Source organism: Nicotiana sylvestris, chromosome 9 (assembly GCF_000393655.2).
Source record: "Nicotiana sylvestris chromosome 9, ASM39365v2, whole genome shotgun sequence".
NCBI lineage: Eukaryota > Viridiplantae > Streptophyta > Magnoliopsida > Solanales > Solanaceae > Nicotiana > Nicotiana sylvestris.
The window spans coordinates 53,104,595-53,112,737 of record NC_091065.1 but is presented as its reverse complement, the minus strand read 5'-3'; the positions used below and the strand labels follow the sequence as shown (position 1 = coordinate 53,112,737).

At 36.7% G+C, this 8,143-nt stretch overlaps 1 long non-coding RNA gene across 1 annotated transcript; it reads right to left on the bottom strand.

Moving 5' to 3' along the window:
- Positions 1-4,569: 4,569 nt before the first annotated feature.
- Positions 4,570-7,890, bottom strand: LOC104237319 (uncharacterized). Its single transcript, XR_713599.2, has 2 exons — positions 7,189-7,890; positions 4,570-6,918 (listed from the first exon to the last, which is right to left on the bottom strand). It is a non-coding gene; the product is annotated as an uncharacterized lncRNA (long non-coding RNA).
- Between the last annotated feature and the right edge of the window lie 253 nt (positions 7,891-8,143).

Sequence of the window (8,143 nt, the reverse complement as noted above, 5' to 3'; positions counted from 1 at the left end):
TTTTTGTTGACAACAAATCGGCTATAGATTTAGCCAAGAACTCGGTATTTCCTGAAAGAAGCAAGCATATCGATACGAGATATCATTTTATTAGAGATTGCATATCTAATAAAGTTGTGGAGCTTGAGCATGTGAAATCTGGAGATCAAATTGCGGATATTTTCACCAAACCTTTGAAGATTGACGCTTTTCAAAAGTTAAGGATGGCGCTTGGAGTAATGAAACAAGTTTAAGGGGGGTGTTAAAAATAGTAATAAACTTGTTTCCATTTGTCCACATTTGTTTAGATTTATTTACACCAATTTAATGTTTTCATACATATAGTTAGAAAAGAGTGAGGTGTGGACATGTGTGAATTTGTGTGAACTAGTGTAAGCATGTATGGACTAGTGTGTATATGTGTTGACTTAATTAATATGTACACATGAAGTTTAGACTAGATACATGTAGGAGTTCTACTATAAATATCCATGTATGCTAGCCATTTGGAGCAAGTGAAGTTGAATAGAAATCATCCTTTCCTCCACCTCTCTAATAGTGAGTTTTTGAGTGTTTGTTTAGTTGTCTTGCTCTCCCAAAAATTTCTAACAACATATTGGCGATAAAAAATCAGCTCTTATGACTTCCGATTACCGATAATTTCTTATATTTCAAGGAAAAACTCGTTGAAGTGAAACTTGTTCAATTCAAATATGATAATTCAATTCACATTCTTCTATTCAGTATTACATGTTTGCTTGCGAAAAAGTTGTTAAAAGAAATTCTTGAAATTCAAAGACAACAATCTAAAAAAGGATGCATGATGTTCTGCAAAAATCTGTAAGTAAAAATTTCACAATCTTTTAACTGACATATCTTTGGCGAACTATCAACCTATATTTCAGATGAACTTCAACTTATCTAAAGATTCATGCATGTTTGCGAACAACTACAGATTTTAAATATGAAGTTTGAACCATTGGTGAACTATACCTATACTTCAGATGAACTTCAGCACGACTTATCTTAAGATTCATACATGTGCGTAAACAACTATTGAGGTTAAATGTGAAGTTTAATATGTTGAACAAACGCCACATAAAATATTATATATATAAACTTCACTAAGTGAAGGTAAAATTTCTTACAACACCGAAATAAAATCTACTAAATCCTCCATATTTCATATAAAGAAACAAAATGCGAGATAGAAGCGTGGAGGTAATATTACATAAATATCATAAAAGATACTAATCACTACCCATATCAGAGTGATCTGGGAAAAGGCGACCAGTACCACCAAGAATATTCTCTACTATATCTGCCAGCATTTCCCTAATATGGTACAATTTGTCTTGAATGGTGTGACGGATACTGTTGACCTCCTTAGCCAGTTCCTTCATTTGTGCTTTGACAGCCTGCAGTTCAATATTGATAGGTGGGGGTTGGAGTTTTTTGTGAGGGGATTTCTACAGACTTTTGGTTTTGTTGCTTAGCCATTATAGTATTTGAGTTTTTTTCTATGCTTAATCAAGTTAATTTGTGTGTATATTTACCAAAGGTGAAAGCCAATATATATTAAGTATGTGACTACATCGGGCGGATTGTGATTTTGAGCACCTGTCTATACCATGCTAATTGTGATATTAAGCATGTGACCACGCCGGGTGGATTGTAATTATTAAAGGTGAACACGTCATGCAGATCTCAAATATTGATATTTATAGCACGTGACCATGTCGTGCGGTTATGATATGATAGAGCATGAGTTGTTCGTGTAGCGTATGGATATGGATTAACCCCCTAGGGTCACCCTCTCATGTGCCTTATTGATGGGTTTATGTTGATGTAGTTTGGTTCGGTTATTGTATTTCTGAGGAAAGACTGGGCTAGTGTTTGATTTGGTTATTGCATTTCATCTTTACTTGAAATTTCCTTGGTTGTTTACCTAATTTATTTGCATATCTTCTTTATATGATGGATTGTTGACTGAGCATGGTATGTTAAGTTATTGTGTGCACCAAGGTGGTTTTATCCGTAATTCATGATGATCCTATTATTGTTCTGTACCTGTTGGAGTTATGAACTATACATGTGATTAGCGAATATCATTCATAATTCTTTATTCTAGTACCTCGCCGAAGTTAGTTATGATACTTGCTGAGTACATGAGATCGGTTGTACTCATACTACACTTCTGCACCTTGCGCGCATATCTGGGAGTTGAGATGTTGTGGATGACAAGAGTGGGCATTGAAAATGCACTTGCCTTCCGGATGTAGCTATCACTTGTCTTGGTAGTTTTAGATTTGTAATTTGTTTATGTATATTCCAAACAGATATTGTATTTATTTTCACACCAGCATTTGTAAATTTAAGTCTTAGTGACTTATGACTTGTACTGTCAATCCTTGTGTTATTGTATAGAAATTCAGTTATTTCATTTACTGATTCTTATTGTTCTCATTTGAGTTGTGTTTACTGTTGTTTGGCTTACCTAGCAGGTTGGGCTAGGTGCCTTCACGATTAGGTAGATTTTGGGTTGTGACAAGTTGGTATCAGAGCTCTAGGTTCATAAGTTCTACAAATCATGATCAAGTGACTAGTAGAATCTTGCGGATCGGTAAGATGGCGTCCATACTTATCTTCGAGAGGCTACATGGCATCTAGGAAACTTCCCATTTTTCTTTCTTATCGTGCAATATTGATTCAGATTGAATCATATATCTTTGATTTCTTTCCATCTACTCGTACATTATGTTGAGAACTCGGTATGAGCTATGCATCGATGACTTGTAATGCCATGGATGAGATGCGAGATGTGTATTCTATGTTTTGGAGGTAGGATATTCTGGAGGACTTGAGGATAGGTTTAGATCGCAACTTGGGATCGGTGGTTTCAGTGTTGTGAGGATGTGTTTTTGGACTCATATGTCCAGTAGTATCCCTAGGAGTGAGATTGATGGCGTAGCAAGTGGTTGGATGGCTAAATAATGAGTATTATGTGACAGTGGAATGTGTTTAGATGGTTTAGATATGACAAGGAGAATTTTGCTTAGGATGTGAAAGGACTATGGATTCTTGATTTCTATCTTGATGTGTTGTACATTCTCAATTTACAAGTGTGTTAGGGATATTCCAATTACTCATGGTGTAATGAAGTAGATTCTTATGTCTTGTTGACGAGTTCAGACTCGGGAAGATTAAGTGGTTGTGACCACGATAGGGCGTAGAGAGATGCCAGTTTGAGGCTAAGCATGTGGGATATCTCCTGCAGGATGTTCTGAGGTTATGTACTGCAATTTGAGTTCGGATCACTTGAGAAAGGTTGCACACGACTGTCACGAGGATGGATATGCTTTTAGCAGAAGATTTGGGGTATTCTATGGGTGGTGCTACATGAGCATAGAAGGATTTAATTAGATTACAGTGCCGAATTATGGCAGTTATGGAGCCAAGTAGGGGATTCTGCTATCGACGATCAAATAGCATGGTCATGTGTTATATTAGTTTTGGTCTGAGGCATACTCGTGGATCGCTTATGACTTGAAGAGGTTGATTTTAAGGATGACTCGAGTATGGAAATTGCCAGTTGCATGATGCATTACACTTTATGGATATATGGAAATCTTGGAGTGATTCAGGTTTTTTATTTGTGGTGGACGTAGTGTGTAAGGAGAAGAGATTCACTCGGTTGTTGAAAGGTGGGGGTTACTCCTTTAAGTGATTGTGCTCTAATGGAGCACAAGTTTGGTTTGTTTCAGCGGTGTATTGGAGACTAGAGCAGAGTGGATGACTCTCAAGACATTTTTAATGAGTTCAAGATTCATATGTGGTATTTGAGGATTTTCTGGATTTGTAAATGGCTAAGCTCTGAGATTTGCATCGGATGGTATCGGGACTTGCGGTATTTCTATATCATTATGGATTCTACATTTCAGTATCAAAAAGGTTAATAAAACAATTTAAGATTCACGAAAGGTCTCTTTGGAGTGGGCACTTCAGTTGCGATACTATTGGGTGCTTAAGAGGGAATACAGTGGTTTATTAGCCTAAAGACAATGTGGTTTCATGCTAGGATCTCTTGTGGTGAGCTTTGATTAAGGACCGTGGTGTTACTGGCAAAGAGAAGTGTTAGCTTGAAGGCAAGTCGAGAGGGACTCGAAAAAATGGGTCGGCTTGGTAGTGGTTCGGGTAGGCATATTGTCGCGCCCGTTTTTTTGAGAAAGAAGGTTTTGACATGTGGCAACTCTTTTAAAGGGTATTTAATAGAGAAAAGTCACAACCTAATAACTTTTAAGGTATGTTAGGGAACCTATTTGTAAATAACTCTATTTTAATTAGTCTGTGTCACCAAAGATCGGGTAAAGGCTCAAATTACCTCAAAGAGAAGGTGTTAGATACTCTTTGAGGTGCACAACTGTGGTTCTCGGCCAAATTCTATACTACGTGGGATTTATCGGATTACCACTATTTATTATAAGTGAGCATGCAAATGAGTTAATTATTAAACTAAAGGAGCAAAGGTTTGCCAGTAAACAGCTAGTTATTCCAAGTGAAAAAATAATCACACAAATCATGCAAAAGGAATAATTCGGAAAAACAGACTTTATTTATAAATGAACTATTGGTACAACTCTTTGGAGGTTACAAGGTATAGCTTAGTTAAACAAAAATTACAACAAAACTAAATATACAAGAAACAATTAGATACGATATGGAGGTCCTAAATTTTTTAGCCTAAAGGATCACCTCACACAATATAAATAATACTTCGCAACCCACATAAGTGCAACGGTTGCTCATATTATCCAGGAGCACATACTTTCATCTCCAGCTACCCAATTACTATCTTTAGGTAGTTTACTTAAATAGTACTAGTTCAATTCTAAGTCGTGCCATACTTGTGCCTACCTGTCCCATGCTTATGATCCAGGATGCACCGGACCTCTACATAGGTAGTTCTAGACTCATCCCAGGCTGCTCAAAATTAAAAGACTAGGCACCACATAATAGAAATAGATAGGACTTCATATAAGGAGACAATTAGAACGAAAAGGGATCAAGCTTACCTCCACACAGAGCTTCATATTCACGTAATTATCAAATAACAGTGACTGGTGGTAGAAGAATGGATGGGCGAGACGCTCTTCTAATTGGAATTAAGACATATAGTTGAGGGTCACTACGTTTTTATTTATTTAAACCTAAGGCATGTTTTCTACGCAAATGATTAGTCATGATTAGAGTTTGTATATGGATAATAAAATAAAATAGACTTCATGGATAAGTCCTATAGGCAGAATTTCTAAACGATAGTGTCCATGCTGTTTTTAGACAAATCTGTAGTGGAGTGATACTGGTTTTGGTTTATATGTCCTATTATCGTGATCTTTTGGTGAAGTATCAAGCACATAGCTGGTAGTGTGAATAGTCGAATCAGTTAATCAGGTCGTATAGGCACGATGCTAAGTGTTTTAATTCTAACACATGGTCTCTAAGCGGTTAGCCGAATATGCAAACAAGTTAACAAGGAGTTTTCCCTGTAGACTTGTCTTTTAGACAAGTTATACATCATATTGGCATCATTGATTTAACAGTTACTTAAGGTCCTAAATCATGATTTCTAAGTGAATATGCAAAGTTGAGGGTCCTATAGGCATATTGTCTATTAGCAGGTAGTGCACAAAATTAGAACATGGCAAACAAATAGCAAGTAAGATCATTTGGACCCCTATAGGCAAGTTTTCTATCCGTTTATGCGAAAACTAAAATACCCTAACCCCTTTTAACTAATTTCCCCATCATTTTTTTGCAAGTTATTGCAGGCCCAAATATAATAGTTACAACCTCAATATAGAATAATCCAGTAACAGATTTGGGCCTTCAAATAGGCTAGAGCTTCTTGTGAACTCCAAGCCCAATACTCTAGGTGCTAGCAGTGTACTTTGAACCCAAATATCAAACCTGGCCTAGCAGATCAGGCCCAAACAATAGGAGAAACTACTTTGTTTACCCATTATAATTAACAACCAACAGGAATACAAACAACACAAGTGACAGCCCATGCAAACCAAATCATCCATACAACTTCAAATTTTAGGCATCTTGTCCTTAATACTACAACTAACAAAGAGTAGGACATTCTAAATGACATCCCAAAGGCACACAAACTGGAACACATTTGAGAGCCACATAAAGACTCCTACAAACGTATACATCATGGAGGATATGCAAAACACATAGAATAAATACATACGATGGCTTTGCAGGTTTGTCAAATGGTTCAAAGTGACAATACAACACGGATGGACACCATAGAATAATCATGACTTAATCACAAAGAGTGACAAATAGCGGGTTCAAGGCAAACATGATCCAGAACTAATTCTGATGAGATAACTAAGTAGAAATTCTGATATGGAAGAGTTAGCATACAAATCTAGGGGAAGACATCATCAAAACGGATCTTATAGTCAAAAAGAAGCCCCTACATGAAGGTTAGCATAAAACTCAAGGCAAACAGGTCATAATTCAAATAGCCATTCCTATAGGTAAATTTTAGCATAAAAATCTAGGATAGGTATAGTTAAGGGCTAATTTTAATAAGCAGCAATACACACATGAGGGACCTAACATGAGACTCTTAAAGTAAAACATGTTCAAACAAATTATGAGCAGATATCAGTTTCCACAAGAAGGTTTCAATATAGAAATCTACGGTACAACCATGGAATCGATATTGAAGACTTAGCAAGAAAAAATACAAACTCAGAGCCCATATAAGCACAACAAATCAACTAGCAGGCAAACACCTAATTCTGAGAAGGTCATAAAATCATTCAAGTCAATTGCACATGGTGAGAATAAACTATATGTGTCGAGGCTTATCTTAGAGGTCTTTGACTTAGGCAGACTTGATACTAGAGAAGCATAGAACTGCAAAACAATATAAGAACAATAGAATTACATCAAAGCGTACAACAATAGCACAATATTAGAGTTCAAATTGCAGGGGATACTAAATCATGCTTGTTCATAAAAGATCAGATTTTACTGGCACACAGAACACATATAAGTTGAAATGGAATAGAAATTTTGAGAGTCAAGAACACTAACAAATTTCAAGGTAAACGATCAAAGAGATGAGAAAGATTAGAGCTTTAGCAATGGCTCAAATAGAAATAGTCGAAAGAGAACAGTGAGAACCTCAAATCTGGTGCTTCAGAGTTCACAAGAGCCTCGAGAGAGCTCCGAGCAATGCTTGCACTGGGGAGGTTAATGAATCAATCGATGTGGCCTTATCTTTCAACCGGTCAAAAATACAATAATTTCAGAGAACTAGAGGACAATCGAACAAGTGAGTGAAAGAGAAAGCAGCGATTAAGGTCTCTCCAAAGGGGAAATTTGGGAGGGGTCTATATAGTGTTTGAATAAATAACAATCATGAAAAGAAGTCAGTCAATCACAAATAAGGAAAAGAAAATCGGATGCAATTAGTGATAGAGTCAGTAAGGGAAACAAATCAATTTCAACCTCTTGTTAGGGTCTAACGGCTCCAAATCAAACAAGGAGGGCAAGGATCATCCCTTTTTGAGTTTATATGAACGAAATACCTTTTGAATCTTCAAAAATCGAAATCAATCAGGCTTGATTTTGAAAGGTAGTACTTGCCACAATAGGGCAAGTACTAAGTAACACCATGAACGCGTGAGTAGTAGCGGGGTATAGTGTAAATAAAGCAAGCAAATAAGATGATTCCATCGTATAGCCAGATTCAGAGAGGATTTGGGGGATAAAGCGGCTATGGTATCACATAAAAGGAAAAAAATTGAGAGAGTTTGAGGGAGGCAAGGCGGAGGCGAGTGAGGATTAGGGTTTGGGGCTTGGGTAATAAAAATAGAGGGGTTATTGTGGGTTGTTAATAATTTGAGGTCAATGGCAAGGATTTAAGAGAGACGGGCGGGTCAGGATATGGGTATAGCATAATGGGTTGCTGGTGTTGGGTCCCGGCTGCTGGGCGAAGTGCATTTTGGGCCTGTTTTTAGTCCAAAGATAGGCTTAATTAGGCCATAATTTTAAAATACACGAATGTTAGTTAAAATAAATTTAAAAAGTGGCTATAAAATGATTAAAATGCTACTTATGAAATTAACACTTTAAA